The sequence below is a fragment of the Schistocerca nitens genome, chromosome 6 (genome assembly GCF_023898315.1).
Source record: "Schistocerca nitens isolate TAMUIC-IGC-003100 chromosome 6, iqSchNite1.1, whole genome shotgun sequence".
NCBI classification, from domain to species: domain Eukaryota; kingdom Metazoa; phylum Arthropoda; class Insecta; order Orthoptera; family Acrididae; genus Schistocerca; species Schistocerca nitens.
Window position 1 is genome coordinate 164,049,098 of NC_064619.1, and position 19,568 is coordinate 164,068,665.

Consider the following 19,568-nt stretch of genomic DNA (forward strand, 5'->3'; position numbering starts at 1 on the left):
GGTCGGTGTCAACAAAATATTTTCGCATTCGGAGCAGAAAGTTGGTGATCGGAATTTCGTGAGAAGATTCCGTCGCAACGAAAAACGCCTTTCTTTTTATGATTTCCAGCCCAAATCCTGTATCATTGCTGTGACACTCTCTCCCATATTTCGGGATAATACAAAACGTGTTGCCTTTCATTGAAGCAGTATTCTAAAAGAGAACGGACAAGCGTAGTGTAGGCAGCCTCCTTAGTAGGTCTGTCAGATTTTGTAAGTGTCCTGCCAATAAAGCGGAGCCTTTGTTTAGCCTTCCCCACAATATTTTCTCTGTTTTCTTTCCAATTTAAGTTGTTCGTAATTGTAATACCTAGGTATTTCGTTGAATTTACGGCTTTTAGATTAGACTGATTTATCGTGTAACCGAAGTTTAACGAGTTCCTTTTAGCACTCATGTGGATGACCTCACACTTTCCGTTATTTAGGGTCAACTGACACTTTTCGCACCACTCAGATATTTTTTCTAAATAGTTTTGCAGTTTGTTTTGATCTTCAGATGACTTTATTAGTCGATAAACGACAGCGTCATCTGCAAACAACCGAAGACGGCTGCTCAGATTATCTCCCAAATCGTTTATATAGATAAGGAGCAGCAAAGGGCCTATAACACTACCTTTGGGAACGCCTGAAATCACTTCTGTTTTACTCGATGAGTTTCCGTCAATTACTACGAACTGTGATCTCTCTGACAGGAAATCGCAAATCCAGTCACATGTTGCCTGATCTGAGGCGTATTATTTCAGATTGTATCGAGGGGATGCAGAGGATAGTTCAAGCTGGTAGAAGCTCTGTAAAGGTGTGGGGCGTGTGTAGTTGTAGTGATATGGCACCCCCGGTAGATGACACGTACGTAAGCATCCTGTATGATCACCTGCATCCATTCATGTCCATTGTGCACGTCGAACGACTTGGACAATTCCAGCAGGACAATGCGTACCCCACACACCCAGAATTGCTACAGTGTGGCTGCAGAAACAGTCTTCTGAGAAGTGTTTGATCTCACCCTCGTACTCTTACGCATTTACGGCCAAACTTGCAGGATTTATGGCGTCAATTCCCTCCAGGACTACTTCAGACATTAGTCGAATCCATGATACGTCGTGTTGCGGCACTTCTGCGTGCTCGCGGGAGCCCTATACGACATTAGGCAGGTGTACCAGTTTCTTTGTCTCTTCAGTGCATAAAGGAAAGAAATCCTGATACCTGTTTCACCCACATAAATAGAACACTACGCAGAAAATAGCCCAACGTTAAAATGCAGTGAGGTTTCTGGATTCGAGGCAGATAGCTGCTCTCTGCAGTCAGACACGAGGGAACTTCACAAACAGTACCTGTGACATACAGCCAAAAGAGAGAACTACAGAGGGCAAGCAGGCGAGTGGGCCGTGTCGCTCTTGTACCGGGTGCCCGCGACGGCCGTTACTGGCAGAGTCGGGCGCCGCTGTGAAAGCCGGCAGGCGGGCAGCTAAGCCGCACTCAGCCGCCCGAGTGCGGCGCCGTGTCTGACTCTGCAGATAACGCGCGCGCTTCTTCCGGGCTACAGCCGTGTCAGCGTGTCTCTGCGCCCCCTCTCTCCCTGCGTCCGCACTCGATGCGTGGCCGCTGTCTGCTCGTATAAACTCGGCTCGTAGTTCACGGTACCAGTTGAGGGTTGCCTATCCAACGACTGCCGAGAGGAGCAACGAAATTTTCGTATTTCGTACAGTTACTGAATGAATTTAGAAATTTTATATGCTACTGTAATTTAGAATGTTATGTTAAAGGCTCGACACCGTGAGACAAGAATAACAGTCAGAAACTATACCAGCCTATCTCAATACGCGCAACGTAGCAGACGATATCCATCCAGTATTTGCGAATGAAAGAACTTAGAGATTTCCAAAAAACTTTACACGTAATTTCAGACCTTTTCGAAAATTTTACGTGCTTAAAGTCAAATATTTGAAACATCCCCTTAGAAAAATTAATGAATTACTGTGCTGATAAACCCCTTACGTTATTTCGAAAAATGGCTCTGAGCACTATGGGACTCAACTTCTGAGGTCATTAGTCCCCTAGAACTTAGAACTAGTTAAACCTAACTAACCTAAGGACATCACAAACATCCATGCCCGAGGCAGGATTCGAACCTGCGACCGTAGCGGTCTTGCGGTTCCAGACTGCAGCGCCTTTAACCGCACGGCCACTTCGGCCGGCCTTTACGTTATTTGATACTCAAACAGCTGAGCAGAACTGAACGTACTCAGACATTTCTCTCTCTACTTACTCTGATCAACACTAAACTGACACACAATATTTTTAGCGCAATACAATCTGACTTTCAATAATCCCTACAAAAGAATGGCCCTGACTAACAATAACCTATACAGAATGAGAATTTCACTCTGCAGCGGAGTGTGCGCTGATATGAAACTTCCTGGCAGATTAAAACTGTGTGCCGGACCGAGACTCGAACTCGGGACCTTTGCGTTTCGCGGGCAAGTGCTCTACCAACTGAGCTATCCAAACACGACGCACGCCCCGTCCTCACAGCTTTACTTCTGACAGTACCTCGTCTCCTACCTTCCAAACTTTGGAGAAGCTCTCCTGCGAACCTTGCAGAACTAGCACTCCTGAAAGAAAGGATATTGCGGAGACATGGCTTAGCCACAGACTGGGAGATGTTTCCAGAATGAGAATTTCACTCTGCAGCGGAGTGTGCGCTGATATGAAACTTCCTGGCAGATTAAAACTGTGTGCCGGACCGAGACTCGAACTCGGGACCTTTGCCTTTCGGGGGCAAGTGCTCTACCAACTGAACTATCCGAGCACGACTCACGCCCCCTCCTCACAGCTTTACTTCTGCCAGTACCTCGTCTCCTACCTTCCAAGCTTTGCAGAAGCCCTCCTGCGAACCTTGCAGAACTAGCACTCCTGAAAGAAAGGATATTGCGGAGACATGGCTTAGCCACAGACTGGGAGATGTTTCCAGAATGAGAATTTCACTCTGCAGCGGAGTGTACGCTGATATGAAACTTGCCCGCGAAAGGCAAAGGTCCCGAGTTCGAGTCTCAGTCCGGCACACAGTTTTAATCTGCCAGGAAGTTTAATAACCTATACCTTTCATGAATCACTTAACTCACAAAAATCTTCGTTACTCGAACTACTCCAATACAGCGAGCGCCAATACTGCCAGCTAAATAAAAAATTCTAACTACTGAAGGCACTAACTACTGATAGGCATACTTAGCAAATGAAAGATTTTGATAGAGAACAGCCGGCCGAGGGGTTCTAGGCGCTACAGTCTGGATCCACGCGACCGCTACGGTCGCAGGTTAGAATCCTGCCTCGGGCATGGATGTGTGTGATGTCCTTAGGTTAGTTAGGTTTAAGTAGTTCTAAGTTCTAGGGGACTGATGACCTCAGATGTTAAGTCCCATAGTGCTCAGAGCCATTTGAACCATTTTTCATAGAGAACAATGTATTTACCTTCATAATTTTAAAAAGTCATCATATATATCAGTTCATGATATCCAGTATCACAAATTTACTCTTTCTGATGGACACACGTCCAGATCGTCCGCTCTCCAAATTCTGCCATCTGTCTCGCCACATCCACCACTGCTGGCGGCTCACCTCCAACTGCGCAACGCTACGCGCTGTTCACATCCAACTGCCCAACACTACAATAGCGAATATTTCAACAATGCCAACCAGCCACAGACTGCACACAGCACAGTCCGTGATTTTCATACAGAGCACTACGTGGCGTTACCAACATAAAAACCTATACAGCCTACTCTAACTACATATTTAACAAATTAACTCACTAGTAAAATAATCAGACGTTTGAAGCTGTAAAACAGCTGGTAAACAACTATGTCCGCAAACATTTCCCAGCAACGATGTGCACGAGGTGAAAGCCACTGGTTCCTAAAATGCACTGACGGAAAAACAAATCGCAAGACTAAGGAGGAGTTGTGCGACATAAACGAAAGTTGGTAGGCGTGTTTCTACATCTGAAAGCTGATGTCTGTTCACATTTCGCGCCAGTCGCATAAGGATAGCGCTTGTAGCGCCACTATGAGGATGCAAGTCAGGTTTGCTTTAAATACACGCTGAGTGTTGAAACTACTGTCTTCAATTATTTTTATCATTAAAACACTGACCTACAGAATTTTCCCTGACGTAGATAACTCAAGCTTAACCTATTCGCTTTTTGGATTTTTATTATTCCTTGTAATTTAGATCCATTTTTTTGTGTTAATTATTGGAACTCATGTTGTCACTGTATAGCAGTCAGATTGCGATGGGGTTGTATATTGTGGGTAATCTACACCTACATCTACATCCATACTCCGCAAGCCACCTGACGGTGTGTGGCGGAGGGTACTTTGAGTACCTCTATCGGTTCTCCCTTCTATTCCAGTCTCGCATTCTTCATGCTTGCGTTACGGAGATGATAAACTCCAGTGGAAGGCTCTGCAGGAGAGACGCTCAGTAGCTAGGTACGGGCTTTTGTTGAAGTTTCGAGGACATACCCTCACCGAGGAGTGAAGCAGTATATTGCTCCCTCCTACGTATATCTCGCGAAGAGACCATGAGGATAAAATCAGAGAGATTAGAGCCCACACAGAGGCATACCGACAATCTTTCTTTCCACGAACAATACGAGACTTGAATAGAAGAGAGAACCGATAGAGGTACTCAAAGTACCCTCCGCCACACACCGTCAGGTGGCTTGCGGAGTATGGATGTAGATGTAGGTGTAGATTACCCACAATATACAACCCCATCGCAATCTGACTGCTATACAGTGTCAACATGGCTTCCAATAATTAACACAAAAGATTGGATCTGAATTGCAAGAAATTATAAAAATCCAAAAAAATATGAAATTAAAGAAATATGAAACTACCTCCAACTCTGTTAATTGCCTAAATTCATTTCAATCACGAACCCCATTTTTTTTATAAGTCACGTACCTCACAGAAAATCTTCATAACACGAACTACAGCAATTACAGCAAGCAGCAACTACAGCCATCTAAATAAAAAGATTCTAACTTGTAGACTCTGACTACTAGGAGGCATATGGTTAGAAAAGGAAAGAGCAAACAATGTATTTTCTTGCGTCTCACTTATACAATGCATGTCCTACCAACACAGAGTCTCCACTAAGAAAACCATGGCCATACTTCTCTATCGCCAGCCGCTGTGGCCGAGCGGTTCTAGGCGCTCAGTCCGGAACCGCGCTGCTGCTACGTCGCAGGTTCGAATCCTGCCTCGAGCATGGATGTGTGTGATGTCCTTATCTTAGGACTAGCCGATTGTAGAATAAAACTATATTCATAAACCATCTGGGAGAAAGTGTACGGAACAGTTTAAAGCGAAATGACCACATAAAACTAACTGTAGGAAAGGCAGATGCCACACATGTTCATTGTAAGATTCCTTGGGATGTTTAGGTTTAAGTAGTTCTAAGTCTAGGGGACTGATGACCTCAGATGTTGTCCCATAGTGTTTAGAGCCATTTTTTTTAACTTCTCTATCCACTAGCTAACTGCTAGTCCGTCCAACCACAGAATCTCTTGCCGAGGGCGCAGAGCGCTGTCAGCGATATTAACAGAGTCTATAGCGCTTTCAACATACGAACAAGCTATTCGCAGTGTTAGTTATCTCTGAGATTAGACGTCGTTATTTGTGTCAGTCTAGAGCGCCTTTAAGGCGATAAAAACGCCTGAGTTTGATCGAGGTTGAGTGATAGGGCTACGAGAAGACTTGACAGGAACGTAGCCACTGTACACGATTGCTGGCAGCGCTGCTCACCAGAATGTCCAGTCTCAAGAAGACGGGACTCCGGACGGTCACGTGGCACTACCGAGAGGGAAGACCAATCGTATTGCATCTGGAGCAGTACTTTGAACAGCAGTTGGCTCCACAGTGAAGCAACAAAGTGTTACAAATCGGTTACTTCAACGAATGCTCAGAGCCAGATACGCCGACCCCAAACCACCGCCATTTGAGACTACAGTGGTGTCAAGCGAGAGGTCATTGGAGGGCAGGGTGGAGGCCTGTTGCGTTTTCTGATGAAAGCTGGTTCTGCCTCGGTGCCAGTGATGGCCGTGAATTGGTTAGAATGAGGCCAGATGAGGGCCTGCAAACAATCACTCTGCAAGCTACACGTAACCTGGAGTTATGGTCTGGGGTGCAATTTAGTGTGACAGCATGAGCACTCTCGTGGTTATCGTACTCACCCTGACTCTGACTGCAAATCTGTACCACACTCTGCTGAATCGACCTCTTGTTCTGCCATTCCAAGAACGTTTTCTAACAGGATAACGCTCGCCAACACACCGCTGTTGTAACCCACCACGCTCTATAGAGTGATGACATGTTGCTTTGAGCTGCTAGATGATCAGATCTGTCTGCAGTCTAGCACGTACGGGACAACATCACACGACAACTCCAACGTCATCTACAAACAGCATTAACCGTCGCTGCATTGACAGACCAAGTAAAACAGTCATGGCTCTCCATCCCACAAACTGACAACCGGCAGCTGTACACCACAGTGCATGTACGTTCGCATGCTTGCATTCAACATTCTGGCTGTTACATCGGATATTAATGCACCAGCATTTCACTTTTGCAGTGGCTTGTCTCGCGCATATATTAACCGGTGATCTTAAACTGTTAACCACTTAAATATGTTACCTAGACAAATGTATTCGCGAAATTTCATAACTCTACATTAATTATTTTTTGGTGTTGAGAATTTTTTCGGGCAGTTCACACCAATTAAAATTCTGACGTCTTAAGTACATCTTATTCTGCACAACCGCCTTCAGAGCAGTCTCCCTGAGAGCGAATATACCGATCGGGACGTTTCTGCATGTTAACAAATGTATTCTGGAGCCTTTGTTTGTTCAAAAATGTTCAAATGTGTGTGAAATCTTACGGGACTTAACTGCTAAGGTCATCAGTCCCTAAGCTGACACACTACTTAACCTCAATTATCCTAAGGGCAAACACACACCCCCATGCCCGAGGGAGGACTCGAACCTCCTCCGGGACCAGCCGCACAGCCCATGACTGCAGCGCGTGAGACCGCTCGGCTAATCTCGCGCCTTTGTTTGTTGGGATGTGTAATTCCCTCTAGGATTATACTTGAATCTTTTCCGCTGTATCAAATCTTGGAAGCCCTCCACCCCCCCTCCTCCCCCGCCGCCCCTTCAACTTTATTTTCATAGGAGATGAGGAAGAAATCACCCGGAGCTGCGTCTGGTGAGTAGGCCTCGGTTTTGACAGGAATGCGTCAGAACGGCACTCCGAGACCTCCCAGGAACTTTTTTTTAACTCAGTGGAACAAGTCGCCACCAGAGATTTAAAATAGTACAAGCGTATTAATTAAATCGCAATATACACTCCTGGAAATTGAAATAAGAACACCGTGAATTCATTGTCCCAGGAAGGGGAAACTTTATTGACACATTCCTGGGGTCAGATACATCACATGATCACACTGACAGAACCACACGCACATAGACACAGGCAACAGAGCATGCACAATGTCGGCACTAGTACAGTGTATATCCACCTTTCGCAGCAATGCAGGCTGCTATTCTCCCATGGAGACGATCGTAGAGATGCTGGATGTAGTCCTGTGGAACGGCTTGCCATGCCATTTCCACCTGGCGCCTCAGTTGGACCAGCGTTCGTGCTGGACGTGCAGACCGCGTGAGACGACGCTTCATCCAGTCCCAAACATGCTCAATGGGGGACAGATCCGGAGATCTTGCTGGCCAGGGTAGTTGACTTACACCTTCTAGAGCACGTTGGGTGGCACGGGATACATGCGGACGTGCATTGTCCTGTTGGAACAGCAAGTTCCCTTGCCGGTCTAGGAATGGTAGAACGATGGGTTCGATGACGGTTTGGATCTACCGTGCACTATTCAATGTCCCCTCGACGATCACCAGTGGTGTACGGCCAGTGTAGGAGATCGCTCCCCACACCATGATGCCGGGTGTTGGCCCTGTGTGCCTCGGTCGTATGCAGTCCTGATTGTGGCGCTCACCTGCACGGCGCCAAACACGCATACGACCATCATTGGCACCAAGGCAGAAGCGACTCTCATCGCTGAAGACGACACGTCTCCATTCGTCCCTCCATTCACGCCTGTCGCGACACCACTGGAGGCGGGCTGCACGATGTTGGGGCGTGAGCGGAAGACGGCCTAACGGTGTGCGGGACCGTAGCCCAGCTTCATGGAGACGGTTGCGAATGGTCCTCGCCGATACCCCAGGAGCAACAGTGTCCCTAATTTGCTGGGAAGTGGCGGTGCGGTCCCCTACGGCACTGCGTAGGATCCTACGGTCTTGGCGTGCATCCGTGCGTCGCTGCGGTCCGGTCCCAGGTCGACGGGCACGTGCACCTTCCGCCGACCACTGGCGACAACGTCGATGTTCTGTGGAGACCTCACGCCCCACGTGTTGAGCAATTCGGCGGTACGTCCACCCGGCCTCCCGCATGCCCACTATACGCCCTCGCTCAAAGTCCGTCAACTGCACATACGGTTCACGTCCACGCTGTCGCGGCATGCTACCAGTGTTAAAGACTGCGATGGAGCTCCGTATGCCACGGCAAACTGGCTGACACTGACGGCGGCGGTGCACAAATGCTGCGCAGCTAGCGCCATTCGACGGCCAACACCGCGGTTCCTGGTGTGTCCGCTGTGCCGTGCGTGTGATCATTGCTTGTACAGCCCTCTCGCAGTGTCCGGAGCAAGTATGGTGGGTCTGACACACCGGTGTCAATGTGTTCTTTTTTCCATTTCCAGGAGTGTATGTACAATTTACCGCTGCGCCGGAACCAGTGAACGTGAATATGGGTGACTAACGTGATGCGATGTATTCTTCTACTGCCAGCTCTTTGATTTCGGTATACTGGGAGGAGGCATTATGGCCCAAAACAAGAAAAAAATCCAGAAAACGCGGGCTGTTAAATAAATATCTGAAGAGATATGCTTTGCTACTGTGAAACATATCTCTTCTATGGAACACTTGCTCACAGCTCTTAGTGTATGCATTTCAAAGCCCATGTTCTCTGGATTTTTTATTGTTTTGGGGCATAATACCTCCTCCCAAAACACCGAAGCAAACAGCTTGCAGATAGATATCAGAACGATTTTCGCTTGTAACTTGCGACTCAGTCGTTTCCAGACCACGTTTCCTTACCTCTATTTGATACATTTACCCTTCTCCACCGTCCCTGAAAGTCATTTACATCATCACTGAATTACCCTGTATATAAAGACGCTACAAGCTAGAGAACGGAGGCGAAATGCGGAAAGACCAGCAGAGGCTTGATACTTGGTGCACAGACACGTAGTTGAACCTCAGCATAAACAAATGCTACGTATTGCAAATAAATATGCGAAAAGGTCCGTTATCTTAGGACTAGTCGATTGTAGAATAACCACTGGAAACATCTACATCTATAAACCGTCTGGGAGAAAGCGTACGGAACAGTTTAAAGCGAAATGAACACATAAAAGTAACTGTAGAAAAGGCAGATGCCAAACATGTTCATTGTAAGATTCCTCGGGAAGTGTAGTCCACCAACGAAGGGAGAGCTTAGAAAACCTTTGTTCGACCGGTACTTGAACATTGTACGTCAGTCTGGAAGCCTTATCAGACGGGATTGAGAAGGAAACAGGGAAGAGCAGTACGTTTCTTAACACGTTTATTAAGTGCGAAAGCGTCGCAGAGATTTCTTTCAAATCTCCCGCTTCACAGGACGCACACACACCCTGTTGCAGTTTATTTCACACACCATTTTCATCGGACTAGAACAACGACTGCGAGAAACTGGTACATTCGCAACTAGTATCGAATCTTTTACTATGGAGACTCGAATTTACTTTTTAATTACAAACGAACCAATAGGCAAATCGCAAGTGGCGAACGAAGAGATCGCTGTCTCAAAAATTTATGGATACCAGTCACTAAATGCGACCCCTATTTTGATTGGGCCAGAGGTGGGATTCCTCCTACACGTCGGTCAGGGCACCGAAACTGGTTGCCCAAATAAAATAACAATTGCAATGTAGACGGCTGAAGGGTGTTTTGTTTCGACATTTTATATTGAACAGCCGAGGTCCCCCAACGATCTGCATAAAGGTGGACTTACGGAGACTGACGCAAAGTGAATTACACCAATATTTTTCTTGTCTTTTCTGCGTTTGGCTAAATGGAATAACTTGGTTTTAAAGTTCAATACATGTTATATTTTTTTTATTTTATATTGTAGTAGAGATTGTCGGGGTTTGGGCTTCTTCACTAGAAACTGTTCACTTTAAAACCATATAGTTTGAATTGTATTTGCCCGATGCTGATGAGATTTTAACAGATTATAAGCGCACATACTGGTAGCGGAAATTTCAATTTTACGATCACCCGGATAAAAATTCTTACGATATTCCTAAAGTAACTTTTTCTCAGCCCAGAATAAACATACAACAGAAAGCGTGGGATTGTTTTGAAGGTTTCTATGGTTGTGAGAAAATGCAACCACTGTTACCCTACACTGTGGTACAGATTTTATAAAGAGTAATATTGAAGTGTTTCTGCGCTTGTGTGATCTTGCAATCAGCAGCGCGCATGGTAGTGAAATTGAGTTCAGCGTTGCCTCGTACCGTTAGCTACCCCCGGGCGGTTGGGAAACGGAATGCCTGTGACCTTGTTTCGCCTGTATGCTATTGTTATTGTCTGACTGTCTCTTTCGTGGTAGCTGCATCTTATATTGATGCCTCCGAGACCACCGTATTCAGCGTGTGAACTTTCGGTGGCTATAAGTGCTATTAATTTCTTTCTAAGTGAGGTGGGGGCGGGGGTCTGGAGAAGATGACAGTAGGTTTCCCGTGTATCAGGGAGTGGCACACTGTCTAGGAATATCGTTGTCGTCATTCGAGGGAGCAGGAGCGTCAAAGGAGAATGATTAAAATACGTCACCCAGGTCAAGAAAAAAAATAGGGCGCTTGTCCAGAGCGTCCGAGGGTCTACCGCGATGATTTTACTTTTTTGCACAATACGAAGAACTGTTCAAAAATTTTACGTGAATAAGATACTTCACACCTGAAACTGATATAAAATATGGCAGATTTTCCCAGTATTTCAGTCTCTACTCTTTTGGAAGTAGTTGAAAGCGTGGAGTTCGTTTTCAGAAACCTTAACATAAAACCAATGCTAACGGAGTATGTGACAGCTGCTTCATCCCGACATACCTTCCTTAGAATAATGAGAGAGATACGAACACAGGGCTACGAGATCTTCTTTATAAACGGGAGATACTGCGGACGGAATCACGCAATGAAGTTTGAGTGGCAATAAAACTTGATTGATTCTTTAGAAAGTAGCTTTGACAACTATAATCAGCACCAAGAATACATTCAGCAAATTTTTCGATGACTTGGAGGATTCATGACATCGTCTGGAGCTGGGAAACGCATCATAATTTTACACACTGGAAATGAAGGGTTTATTGACGGTGCAGACATTTGTCTTATTGGGAAGAAGGGAACCGGTGATTGCCACAACGAAATGAACTCGTATCATTATGAAGAATGGTTCAAGAAAGTCCTCAGTTTATTGCCTCTGAGGTCAGATGTATTTTGTAGACCTTTATCATACGACGGTCGATCCTTCAACTAAAAACCCGAGCGTGCGATGGCTGAGAGACAAAGTCATATCTTGGATAGCATCAAAGAATATTTCGCTACCACCTGGAGCTGACGATTTTAGCAAACTGAGAGGCGGGACAGATAATGCAAGCCAGGCCTTATCTTCAAACACCAATAAAGAAACTGGAACAAGTAACTAAATAACTTCGACCAGATGTAAAACTTATCTGGTTGACAGTGGCCCTTTGCGAGCTTAATCGAGTCGAGCTCATATAGGCTTACGTAAAAGGGGAAAAAAAAAAGCAAAAACGAATCCGGCTAATACATTAAGAAACGGTGGAAGCATTTAGCGTTTGATGCCGAGATGAGATTAAACATTCTAGGAAAAATCAACACAACTGATCCGTGCTCCGGCTCGCGTTTGTGCCGTTGACAGGTTGGCGTCGTGTATTCCGATTGTGACCTCTCGTTGTCTTAGTGCGCTCACTGGCGCCACTACGTTTGCTCGCTTTGTCTGTCCGTGAGTGGCAGCAGCGGCGTCTATCGATAGTGAGTACTGTGGTACTATCCTTGGAGCGACCTCTATTATTTCCGGGTCGTCGTGTGTCGGCGGTTCAGTTGGGACGAAGCAGCAGTGAAATGGTTCAAATGGCTCTGAGCACTATGGGACTTAACTTCTGAGGTCATCAGTCCCCTAGGACGTAGAACTACTTAAACCTAACTAACCTAAGGACATCACACACATCCATGCCCGAGGCAGGATTCGAACCTGCGACCGTAGCGGTCGCGCGGTTCCAGACTGTTGCGCCCAGAACCGCTCGGCCATCAGTCCCCTAGGACGTAGAACTACTTAAACCTAACTAACCTAAGGACATCACACACATCCATGCCCGAGGCAGGATTCGAACCTGCGACCGTAGCGGTCGCGCGGTTCCAGACTGTTGCGCCCAGAACCGCTCGGCCATCCCGGCCGGCGGAGCAGCAGTGAGATCCGACAGCGCCAGTACTCGGCTAGGGAGCTGGCGATACATGCACCTGCCCGATGGAAGGACGCGGTCGCGAGAGTGCACGACCACGTCGAGGTCCGGATACAGCGAGTTTAAGTTGAATGGATCGTTATATTCGCGTAGTGCAACTTTCACTTGTGTGTGTGTGTGTGTGTGTCCGTCCGTCGAAGTGACCTCATGCAATCAAGCTGTCAGTTGGCGGTTTTATACTCCGACGTTTCCCTTGCCTGACTTGATTGGCAACGACCGATAGTTGGTCGTTCGGTCGGTCGTCTCAGTGGACGACGTGTATCTGGTCTTTCCACCGTTTCTGTGTTCTTAGCGTTCATGTCTACATGCAATTCGTCTTGTTGCTGTACAGTGACTGTTTTAGTATTGTTTGAGTTGTTTATCGAATTGTCTTTTGCGGTTCTATGTTTATCTAGTCAGATTTTGAATAGGCAGTTTGGTCTTAACCCTGTCTGCGTACTAGCATTTGGTGGAGCCAACTTGTGTAATTAAATGCTTGTCATTTGACGATGCTAACTGTTATTCTGTCGTGGTATTGGTTATCGCATCTTAGGTAGATTTTGCGAGTGTGTTGGTCGCCGTTAAGCTGTTCCTAGTTTGAGTTGCCATCCCGTTAAGTGAGCATGACTGTTGGCTGCCTGTCTTCACTGCTTACGCAGCTGTAGGGACTTTTCTCAGGGCGATCCTTGGAGCACTGTCTGTGGATCACTCCCTTCTTATATGGTCTGATTGTGTAATTTTTTAAAAAATAATATTTTGTTTAAATTATTCCTATTGCTTGTGGCCTTCAGCCGACAAATAATTTGAATTTTTCTTAATAAGGACTTCAGCCGTCAGTGTAGCTTGTGTTACAGTCAATTTTTTAAAATGATTGTTTTTACAAAATTATTTCCTTAAATAAAGTGTACGTGTTTACTGAGCAACCAGCGGTAACTGAGCAAGGCCCCGTCCACACCTTTTCCTGCCTTCCCTAAGTTCCACGTATCTAGAACTACTGGAGGGAAAGATGAAGCGTCTGAAAATGTTCCTCACATCGCGCCAGTCGTAATCAACATGATTGACAGCAGTTCTGAGAAGAATATTGGTAGCAAAAATTACTTTAAAAATGAATAAATAATGTAAATAGTGTTGTAGAGGTGGAATTATACATCACACATTGACACATTATACATCACACATTGACACCGTTACACAAAGATCATTAGAAACGCTCAACAATCTAATAGCGATTGGACACAAACGATTCCACCTGCCACCAGAACTAATAAAATTATACCATAATAGCATTTTGACATCAATTGTAGGATACGGGTTAGGAGTCTGGGCCCACAGGCTCACGAGGGTCATGCCTGCCATGGCTGTGAGAAGAGTGCAGCGAAATGTGCTCCTGAGATCAGGAGGGGCATACAGAACAACCCCGGGGGGAGCGCTAACAGTACTAATGGGGCTCTGTCCGCTCGACATAAAGATCAGAGATCAAGCGACATGGTACTGGGTCAAAAAGGGAAACAGGAATAAGATAATCGAAAAAAATGGTTCAAATGGCTCTGAGCACTATGGGACTCAACTGCTGTGGTCATAAGTCCCCTAGAACTTAGAACTACTTAAACCTAACTAACCTAAGGACAGCACACAACACCCAGCCATCACGAGGCAGAGAAAATCCCTGACCCCGCCGGGAATCGAACCCGGGAACCCGGGCGTGGGAAGCGAGAACGCTACCGCACGACTAAGATAATCGAACTAATTGGGATTCACGTGGGAAACAAAATGGAAATCAGACGCAGGGGGCAGAGCTTTGGCAAGAACAGTGGGACAATGAAGAAACCGGTCGCAGAACACACGAATTACTGCCCAATATCAGGGAGCGACTGCAATTAAAACATTTTAAGCCTTCAGGAGGACTGCTGCACTTTCTTACGGGTCGGGAAACGGGCTACACCAACGTATGACTGTGGGGCCGCACCAGGCATCCCAGAACATGTGGTGTATGAGTGCCACCTCTTCGACGACGTAGCGCCACAATTACGTCATCAGTTACCCAACCGTGACACGTACCACCTGCTCAGGCATGGGGGCCACTTCTCAATCTGGAATAAATTGGCAAACGAAATCTCACACAAAGTCATAAAGGAATTCCTAAGGAACAACAATTAAGATCACACATTGCTACTGACTTGACTCCGTGCACTTGTCCCGTTCGCCGAGGCGTGGACTTGGCCAGCCGCTTCACGGCTGGAATCCGCCACGTCTGGGATTAGGGGGAGGGTGCGCCTTTCTTACCGATTCAGACACTCACCGGATTCGACATTAGGTTAAATATTAGGTTGGATGTAGGATAAGCTAGGATAGCAACACTAGTATAGCACTGCAGCGATCAATAACTCCGGGCCAGCCAGGTGCCATGGGCATGTTCAGCGGGATTAGCTCGGTGAACACAACAACGTAGGTTTATACAATTCTGGCACACCTGTACCGCTGCAGTAAAGTAGATTAGCACAAGTAGAAATAGGCTAACAGAATATAGACACAATAGTAGTGCCCATAGTGTGAGTAGGAGAACTAACCATAGAATAAGCTGTAGTAATAACACTTGTATTGTATCAATTAGGACCCACTAATTGTTTAAGGTGCTGGGTTGTTTTATGTATCGTATATATTGAAGAATAAAGATTTTTTTAAAAAAATAGTGTTGTGACAAGGCGAAACTACTTTTTCCGGCCTCAACTGTGGGCTCTTTGAGTGCTCTGGGAGATGGTTCATTTTTAAATACAACGGATTGAATATCAGCTCACTTTATGTCATAAATGAATAAAAGATTTACTTAACTTTGACACATTTCTTTGTCATAGGAGTACATGGTAAGCCACGACTATTATTGAGTATCAAAGCATCACTTGAGCCACAGATTAACAAATTGTACTCTTCCACTATAATGTCCCACATTTAAATGACAAAGCCCATCAGGAACTTTCGTGTTGATTGTATACTATGATGTTCCTTCAGGTGGGAGAGCTCTTGCTAGTTCAGCACTATATTGAGCGTGTGGGTGTTGCGGTACTGAGAAGAGAGGTGTGGTCTGAAGGAGCGCCTCCCACGCGTCGCTGCGGATTGCAGCAAGCCCTCGATAATGTCTGCAGTATCGCTTCGTGTTGCCGACTTTGGTGTGGCGACCCGATCTCTGTATGATACGACAAATAGCTCTTGTAAAAATTGTACAGTATTGACGTTTCTAAATGGAAGCAAACCATTTTTAAACCTGCCACTGAAAGTCCAAAGCCCTCACGAGAAAAGGGTGTGGAAAATGAATTTTTTACACACAAAACGGAATCAAGGTTTGAAAGTAAAAATATTGCTGCGTTGCTACCAAGCCGCAACTCTTATACCTGGTCGTGGCAACGTAGCACCTGATTCCGCTATTGCACCCCGCAATTCCAATATGCACACAACTGCTTTCCAATATTACTCTTTATAAAATCCGTAGTACAACGTACGGTCGAAGAGGTTGCAGCTTCTTAGCTCTACGAAAGAGACCTTACAAAACGAACCCACACTTTCTGCTATATGCTTATCCTGGGCTGAGAAAAAGTTAAGAAAAAACGTAAGAACTTTTTATGGGTGATGCGAAAATTCCGTAAGTTGAGATTTCCACTACCAATATACATGCCTATAACCTATTAAAACTTCATTAACATCGACAAATACATCCCAAGCTATATGGTTATATTACGAAAAGAGTAGGAAGGGGAAATTAGAGAGATTTTAGCTCACACGGAGGGTTACCGACAATCGTTCTTCCTGTAAGTGGAAGAAATAGCAGTGGTAAAGAAACTACCCTACGCCACTTACCATAGCGGAGCTTGCAGATTATAGATGTATGTGTACATCTGCGTGAGGGTGTCTCCAACAGAGCTTGCTAACCAACATCTGATAGCTTTCCGTAAACAAAAAAATTACAGTTGTTAGTTTTTATTAATTTTATGATCCGTAACAAATTTCCAGTCAAAGCGGCTCAAACTAGCAATGACCGACGGCTTAGTATTTATGACTATAGTTTTATCAAATAGTTAAAAGTGCTGTTTCATATCTGTTCCAGCTCACTGATTCCACTGTCAGTTTAACTGCTCTCTTATCCCCGTACTCAAACGTATTTAGTATTTCACATGCCGCGTGGCCTGAGGCGCCTTGCCACGATTCGCGCGGCCCCCCTCTCTCCCCCCTCCCCTTCCCCCACTTCCCGTAGGAGGCTCGAGTCCTCCATCGGGCATGGGTGTGTGTTTTGTCCGTAGCGCTAAGTTAGATTAAGTAGTCTGTAAGCTAGGGACCGATGACCTCAGCATTCACACACATTTGAACATTTGAGTATTTCACTACTTGTTCTGTTCAAAAAAACTGCTGTCAACAAATATAGTTACTACTTTTCTCCCGTCAAGATAATCGACCATCACATACATTGTTCAGCGACTTTCTGCGGCCGGCCGCTGTGGCCGAACGGCTCTAGGCGCTTCAGTTCGGTACCGCCCTGCTGCTGCAGTCGCAGGTTCGAATCTTGCCTCGGGCATGGATATGTGTGATGTCCTTATGTTAGTTAGGTTTAAGTAGCTCTAAGTCTAGAGGACTGATGACCTCAGATGTTAAGTCCCATAGTGCTTAGAGCCATTTGAGTAATTTTTGACTTTCTGCGGCTGCCTTCCGTTCAACTTTTACGTGAAAGACGAACACACTCATATGTTCAAGGTTTACAGAACATTAAATAATCAGTAACGAACTGCAGTATTAAAGATGAAGCTCATAAAGCGTATGTATTATTTTCCGTTCAGTTTCAGAACTGAATGCGGCAAATGTTAGTAACAATTTCTGCTGTGGACAGGGGTGTTATTTACCCACGCATATTCTGCGTTCTGCTTCAGTTAACGCGTTATATCTAAGTATCTTAACCAGAAAGCGTTCATATTATCATTTGAACTGCAACGCATAATTAACTGCCGGGAAACAAACTGGATCTTTTATTTCACTCAATTGTGCTCAATTAAATACTCGTTCTTGTATAAAGTAAAAGTATATATTCATCTGCGAGCGGAATAGCGTGTTGTTTACACTTTAACATGCCAATGTATTTGATACTGATAATCTGTTGTCTACTTCAAAGAAAGTTTGTTTGCTTTGTTTAATTATTCCTTGGCTCTCACAAATATTTATAGGTAGAGCTTATTCGGTACGAATATTGCATCAGGATCATCAGATATAGCGTTATTTTTCGCCTGCTTACAAAGTTGCCCTACAGATGTTAAGACTGTGGCTGCCCCATATCCCCATGTTCCTACCTCGGATTGTAGATAGTTGTCTGTTGCTGGCTCCTGTGTTACGAATTCGCTGGACCGCTCTGACACAGTTGATCTTGATGTCTGGCTGCGACAAATGGCGGAGCATCCAATCTAATTTAGGCAAATTAAACTGAAAATTATTTCACCCTGAAATACTGCTCCAGAAATCAGCTTGACAAACGAGAAATGTTTTAAATCACACAGGTAGTACTTCATAATGCGGTTCGATGTAATATTTAGACAAATTTCAGATGTTATCTTAACTATGTGTACAAGCCAGCAGAACTTTTATTATGAAGTGGCGTGCATATTTATTTGGCTTCACTGTCAACCAGAAATGTGTACCACGCACTCGCAAGTTCTAACTTGTTTATGGAATTCCGGAAGTTCATGTACTGTTTAATTTGCCCCTCGGACACACAGTCCGTGCACCTTTCTTATCTTTGCTGGCCGATGGTATTACCCGTGGCTGCATTTACATCTGTGCTCTTCTTCCTCTCCATCAGTCAGATTCGAAACAAATACTGATTACCAAACCTGGTGCGGTTACCGCCCGCCAGTAACAATTCTCGACTTCTTCTGTTTCCTCTTACCTCTTGCTGATTTTCTTCTAAACTAAAAAATGGCTCTGAGCACTATGGGACTTAACTTCTGAGGTCATCAGTCCCCTAGAACTTAGAACTACTTAAACCTAACTAACCTAAGGACATCACACACATCCGTGCCCGAGGCAGGATTCGGACCTGCGACCGTAGCGGTCGCGCGGTTCCAGACTGTAGCGCCTAGAACCGCTCGGCCACTCCGGCCGGCTTTCTTCTAAACTATTCTAATTCATTATTCCATCTTCCAGTCCTCTTGTGTCTTCACTGAAACGCCTGCACCTCTGTCAAATAATTTAGATATGTAATGGTCTGGCGAAAAGTTCGCCAACCCATTCTAGCACGACGCCGTAACATTGTCTCTGGCGACTTTCCTCACTTTTGCGACGTGCTTTTCAAAAATCAACTTCGCCTTTTTCTTCTTGCAGTTGAGAAGAGTGTGAATTAAATAACAAAACGCATCGTTTGAAGTTAACGTCTATTAATTTAATTAATTTAGGTGCTGAGCACATGGTCAGGTGAACACCATGAGACTGTTGAAGGGTCGTGAATTTGCCGAAGAAACCGTCCCGGAATTCGTCATTAGTGATTCAAGGAATTTACTGGAACCAGAAGGTAACCTGCGTTAACAAGAAATTATGTTGTGACAGAATAGTGTGGGACTATTTTTCTGCCACGAACCGTGTCAGTTTTATCGAAATCGATCAACACAATAGCAGCGGACGAGTAGCTTCCTACAGGCGTCTTCTTAGATCCGCCGGAAAATGTGAACGAGGAGTGACAGAAAGGAAAAGAGAGACTAGGCAATTTTCTACGCAGACTTTTGTAGCATATCGTCTGCGAGCCGCACCTATATGCTCGTCAGGTGGCTACTGTGTTCTCCGTATGGATGGAAGAAGGTATCCAGCCTAGAGGCGGACGGACCGGTC

General features: G+C 45.4%; 1 protein-coding gene and 1 non-coding gene across 3 annotated transcripts in view; one reads left to right on the forward strand and one right to left on the reverse strand.

The window, feature by feature from the left end:
• The window catches only part of LOC126263030 (carbohydrate sulfotransferase 11-like), a 396,515-nt gene that overhangs the window by 34,309 nt on the left and 342,638 nt on the right, over positions 1-19,568 (forward strand). The gene's annotated exons all lie outside the window — the stretch shown is intronic.
• Trnas-cga (transfer RNA serine (anticodon CGA)) lies at positions 2,775-2,849 on the reverse strand. Its single transcript has one exon. It is a non-coding gene; the product is annotated as a tRNA-Ser (tRNA).